This window comes from Oreochromis niloticus, linkage group LG18, assembly GCF_001858045.2.
Source record: "Oreochromis niloticus isolate F11D_XX linkage group LG18, O_niloticus_UMD_NMBU, whole genome shotgun sequence".
Taxonomy (NCBI): Eukaryota; Metazoa; Chordata; class Actinopteri; order Cichliformes; family Cichlidae; genus Oreochromis; species Oreochromis niloticus.
This window is the reverse complement of record NC_031982.2, coordinates 8,012,982-8,018,981: the sequence shown is the minus strand read 5'-3', so window position 1 is coordinate 8,018,981 and position 6,000 is coordinate 8,012,982.

The window sequence follows — 6,000 nt, the reverse complement described above, 5'->3', positions numbered from 1 at the left end:
ATTCTACCCCAGCAGCTTTATTTAAATCCCTGAAAGTGGCAACGTCTCTCCCAGAGCTTGTCTGACTAGTTCAGTCAGACAAGCCTGGAGACCAGTGAGCAACCATATGACAATCACTGGTTGCAAAGCAAAAAATGTGTATTTCTTAGCCAGCTGTGAGTTATTGCTCGTGGTCCCTATGAAACTGATGCAGTTAGCCAGATCCTCATTAATGCAAGACTAGAGACTCAGTGACTCCTGATAACCACAGCCACTAGAGAAAAGTGTATATTCTGTACATAAGGTATATACGGTGCTGCACTGAAAACCACCACACACTTGCTGTAGGTTCTAAGCGGGTTGTCGTTGTTGGCATTTTTTTGCATGGAAGATGGCAACTTGTCCACAAACTACGCGCCTGTAGCAACTAACGATCAGAGCAACCGCATGGAGATTTTGCTGCAGCACCTTCTTTATGACCCACTTAACTTGGTAACATCCACCTCCAGGAACAACTTGGCAACAGATCCTAAAAAAGCATTTTTCCCTAGCAACCACTGACTAGGCCACTGAGACCTTATCACCACCAAAGTAGCTCAGCCCTTGTTTTTTATGTTTGTTATGCACTAATGACTGATGAAATTAGGGAGTGGCCAACACCTGGCCAACAACCTCACAACCACAGAACTTCTGTGGGGACAAAATCTGCATACTGTGTTCACCCCACAAAAGCAACCCAGCAAAGCTCAAAAGAGCAATGTTACTATACATAACAGGAGGACATAACTTCAGATAAAAGGAGGTTAAATCATAGAAAAACAATAAAATATTAAATTTGAAATGAACAGAATTAACCAAATTAAACAAAATTAACTTTTCAACCAGATAGTCTGACTGAACTATGAGATTTACTGATGAAGTGTTACAACAGACAGTGTGGGGGGAGTTATTCTTCAAAGGAAGCAAGGAGAGTGCCTTATACTGGGAAAACTGGGCCAAGGCATTTCCTAATAACTGGCAACCCAACCATACCTACTGAGCACTCCCAGTACAAAACAAACAAACAGAGACAACCTGCCAGCCCAGCAACCAGAAGAGGCATAGGTCACACACTCTTCTCTCTCACACGAGGTTTTCGTTTAAGGCCTGAACTGAATCACAAGGTAATCTAGCACACAAGTCTTGTGGAGGAAAACCAGTGCAACCAGAGAAAACTCAAACAGGTACAGACATGCAACCTCCACACCAAAAGAAGGTCAAACCTGCACTAATATACTCAAGTTCAACCTGTCAATTTCATTTGACGGCTAGTAATTGATCATCTTTTTGGTAATTCTACATGCTGTCAGTCACATTTACTTCTTATTATTTCAGATATCAAAACATTTATCAAGTAAAGCTCAACTGGATTAAAGCTGTCACAGTTTTTGATCATATCCTCACAAAAGAACTTTGTGGTATTTGCCCATTTAGACCTGTAGTCCCTTCCATGCATTATTATTATTATTATATTATTCACATCCACTTCACTGTCTCTGTACACCTTCTTCTTCTTTGTGGCAGCAACAAAAACTCCTTTACCACGACCAGATCAAGTTAGATTAAATAGTCTTACTGAGGTTAAACCTTGGCAAAGTTGAGCTTCATTTGTCTGTTTCTAATATTTCTGGAGTGTTTTCTGTCAGTGAGAAAATGTCCACCTTCAGCTCTTTGGAGACCTTGACAAGAAAATGGTGCTGACAGGGCAGTGACCATGAAACACAACGCAACAACACTCAGAGACACACGTGAAAACACTGGCCACACAAACGACAGGAAGACACAGTTGAACCCGCATAAATAGTACGACAGCAGGATGAATAACAGTGATTCACAGGGATTTGCCATTACGTCAAATTCCATATTTGGTGTGTGAATACAAATTCAAAGAATAGATTTGTGGAAATAAAAATACAGGTCTAGAGGGAAAAAAAAAGAAAAAGTCTTTGCATCACTATAACCTCACCACTGAATTGGAGAAAGGGCCAGGCTACAGCTCACATTCAGCCAATCACAGTGCAGCATGTCGCATTCGCTGCGATGAGTCCACGCTGTCAGAGCTGCAGGGAATGAGGAGCACAGTGAGAGGGAGCATGTAGAACAAGTAGGACATACACACACACACACACACACACTAAACATAGTGGACAAGCCTTCGCTTCCCATTAAGTTCAATGCTGCCCTGAGGTTGGCATAAAAATACACCACAAAGAAGGGGACACAAACAGCACCAGTGTGTTTGTGGGTAAGGCACTGATCGTATCTCCTCACCTTGTACTGATTATCTCTGCAAATATCATTTTAGCAGCGAAACCTAATAACTGTCATGTCAGTGGGTTCAGTTTAATGCTGTACTAAAAAGTTACATACTAATTGCTACGAGAAATTAACAATTTGTGCAAAGCAATCTCTTAGACTCGATTAGTCCAAGAGATTGCTTTCCCGACTCCTCTCTCAAAGTCATTCCAGTTGCTCGGAAACTGGAAAATCAAATCCAGTGGAAATGTCTGACATTTCATCGGAGGAACATTTTCATGAGAACAAGGACGACGCTGAGCTGATTCTATTGAAATGCGAAACATGTATGTCCACACAAGACAGCATTCCTCTATGCAGGACATGTGATTATGTGACTCCTTCAAAAACAAAAACAACCCTCCGCCTTAACATGCCCCTCAGGACTTACACCTGTTTCACACCAGCAGTGTACTCCCACTAACCAAGAGCAGCTGAGCTCATTCATCTTAGAATGAAACAGAAAACTCCTAAACCTTAAAATGTAAACATCACTTCTAAAGCTCCTTGATGAACATGCCTAACCCAAGGTTCCAGGTTTAATCATTGGCTTTATTTTTCCAACCTGGAATCTAAGGCCATGTATTTATATATGTTTTTGAGTACTTGCAAGCTTGGTTACCAAGGTGTGTCCACAGACTTTATAGGTGCATTGCACTGAAACGGATAACTGTTAATTAGTCACACACACAAAAAAAAACTAGAATTTCCCACACCAAAAGTAGAGCACAGATTTCAGGCTGTATTCACTGCTGAATAAATCACTATATTTGTCAAATAATTCTATTAAAATCCTCCAAAAGGTACTAAAACCACAAACTCTTAATGAAGGTCCATTTCAGTGCAGTAAACTTAAGTTTCAGTAAATTTTAAAAGTGTGACTTGTATAAAAAAATATGTGTTATGTTATTGTAAATGCTGACATTAACTATGAAGAATGTAAACAGTTGTAAACACTCTTTGAAAACCTGTAAATGTCTGTGTGTTTAAAGGAATATGGGAGTCTTTGGGGGCTGACTTGATTTTAATGCTAGTTTGGTGAACCTGGCATATAGTTAGGGCTGGATCAGGTGACCCTGAACCCTAGGCTGCTGGGGGCTCCCCATGATGCAATGAGTTTTTCTTCTTATTTAGTCACCTTTCTCAATCACTATGTGTTAATAGACCTCTCTGCACTGAATCATACTTGTTATTAATCTCTGGCTCTCTTCCACAGCATGTCTTTTATCCTATCTTCCTTTTCTGACCCCAACCTGAGCCTGGTTCTGCCAGTTTCTTCCTGTTAAAAGGGAGTTTTTCCTTCCCACTGTCACTGATTTCTTGCTCATGGGGGTCGTCTGATTTCTGGGGTTTTCTCTGTATTATTGAAGGGTCTTTAACTTACAATATAAAGCACCTTGAAAAGACTATTGTTGTGATTTTTGGTACTATATGAATAAAAGTGAATTAAATTGAATGTTTAAAGCAGCATCAGTCCTCTAATTATTGACAACAAATCAACAGTGAATAAGCTCTGAAAAAATAGAGTGCTGCTCCCCTAGGGCAGCACACATAGTTCACATTTCACTGGGATTTGCATGCATCCTTGATCACACACTGTACTGTACTGTCTTGTGACCACAAGTCACATTAGCTCACTGTCACATTAAAGTAATACACATGCACATTCTTCTGCAGAGATTTGCCAGTCATCAGTCGAGTGATACACAGCAACATTAGTTTGATGTTTTTGCAGTCACTCACAGCAAGTAGAAAACAAGAGCTCCCTATTAAACTGACACAATAACATTACAATGCACTTTGTGCCAGAGGATAAACCGGCTCCTGAACGGATGTGTATTTACAATCTGATGAGTTTGCATCAGTAATATACATGCATTTTGCCACGCATGTTCATTTTTACACGAGTAAAGCTAATTTGTCAGAGTAATTTAGGACTATTTTTACTACCTTGTACTAAATAACACAAGTCTATGCTGCTAAACACAGATATATCTCACTCTCTTCTATCGCAGGCCCGTTTTCATGCTGCTTTTGACAAATCACCACATTAAATGTGGCCATTTTTACCCGCGCCACACTTCCCACTGCTTATTGGTTTCAGATAAAAGTGCAATATTTTTCCATTCATCTATTTCCGTTCATCGATGTGGCGCACAGCCTTCGACCACACGCACGCTGAACACACACTCAACTGGGCATTCGGAGCTGTGCACTCGCCTCCTCTTTCTCCTTGGTCGTTAATAATGTACTGGTGGCAATACTGAGGTTACTGACCCATAGCCAGCCCATTAATCAAACAATACAACTAGCATATGATCATAATAAATATGCTCCGGATAAATGTTTTGCAGTCGGGAGAATGATCCCAATGTTTTCCAAAGGAGGCTAAGACCAGAAGGACAAATATGACAGAAAACAGATAAGATTAAGTGGAGGTATTTGCACAAACAATATATTCCTCTATTGGAAAATTCTGTTCTGGACAATCAAAGTGCATTCACATCCAGACAAATACACCATCCACACAAAGCTCTATATAGGCAGGTTCCCTGTGTGGTTGGTTGCTACATTAATAATATAATTTAAACACATACATGTTTAATTGGCTTTACAGATATATAATCTTCCAGCTGTCTGTGTTCACTCATTAAACAAGGATTAATTGCCATATGTGAAATGTGTAAGTGATTGGGTCACATCTCAGGAGACTGAACTGCTCTGTGCTTTCAATAATCTGTGCAATAGGCCGTGGGTTTGCTGGGATGTTACAATGTGGTGTTTTGCTGACCTCTAAAGGTGGTGGGATGAAATTGCACCAGGACGCAGTAAAAAGGTGGGTATCCTCAGTAGTTACTGTACTAATATACCCATGAATTTTTGCATTTCGGTGCTTTTTAAACTATAACCGTGTTCTGACATGTTTTGTCTCTAAAAGACACGTGAACTTTTACCTGTTTTTAGTATTTGAATCTTTGTGTTACGTTTGGTTTGTGAGATTTCTCTTTTATGTGGTTTATGTATCTGTTCCTCTGCATGTTTGAGGGTTTATTTGAAAAGATACTATTGACGTGATGTGTATGTTCTTTACCATAATGGAGTTCAATTGTTGTTCAATTTAGAAAAACTTGTTAGATTTTAAAAACATATTAGCATTACGCAGTGCTTATAAAAGTCTAAAGAGCTTGGACAGAAAAGTATCTGGACTTCTTTAAGTTGCTTGAAGATGTTTCACCTCTCATCCGAGAAGCTTCTTCAGTTCTAAGAGAAAATGGTGGAGAGTCCCAGATTTAAGTCCTAGGGAAGTGTCCCCCAAGAGGGACATGTACCCCTGGTTGATCCTCTACCTAATCACATGAGTCAAGGTGTGAAAACGGGTGTAGGTCACAATCAGCCAAGGTTTCGGGTGAACCCACTGTGAAACCTAGCCCCACCCTATCATGTGATTTCCTGAGGTCAAAAGGCCCAGGATGTGAGTGGACTCTCCACCATTTGACCTTAGAACTGAAGAAGCTTCTCGGATGAGAGGCTAAATGTCTTCAAGCAACTTAAAGAAGTCCAGAGGAAAATATAGTATTATTAAAAGAGATGAAAGCTCACCAGCTGTTTTATCAATCATTATGACACCAGAGATATGTGTTCTGATAAAAAGGGACTTGAGCAGTGCGCCGGTTTAGCTCAGTGTGT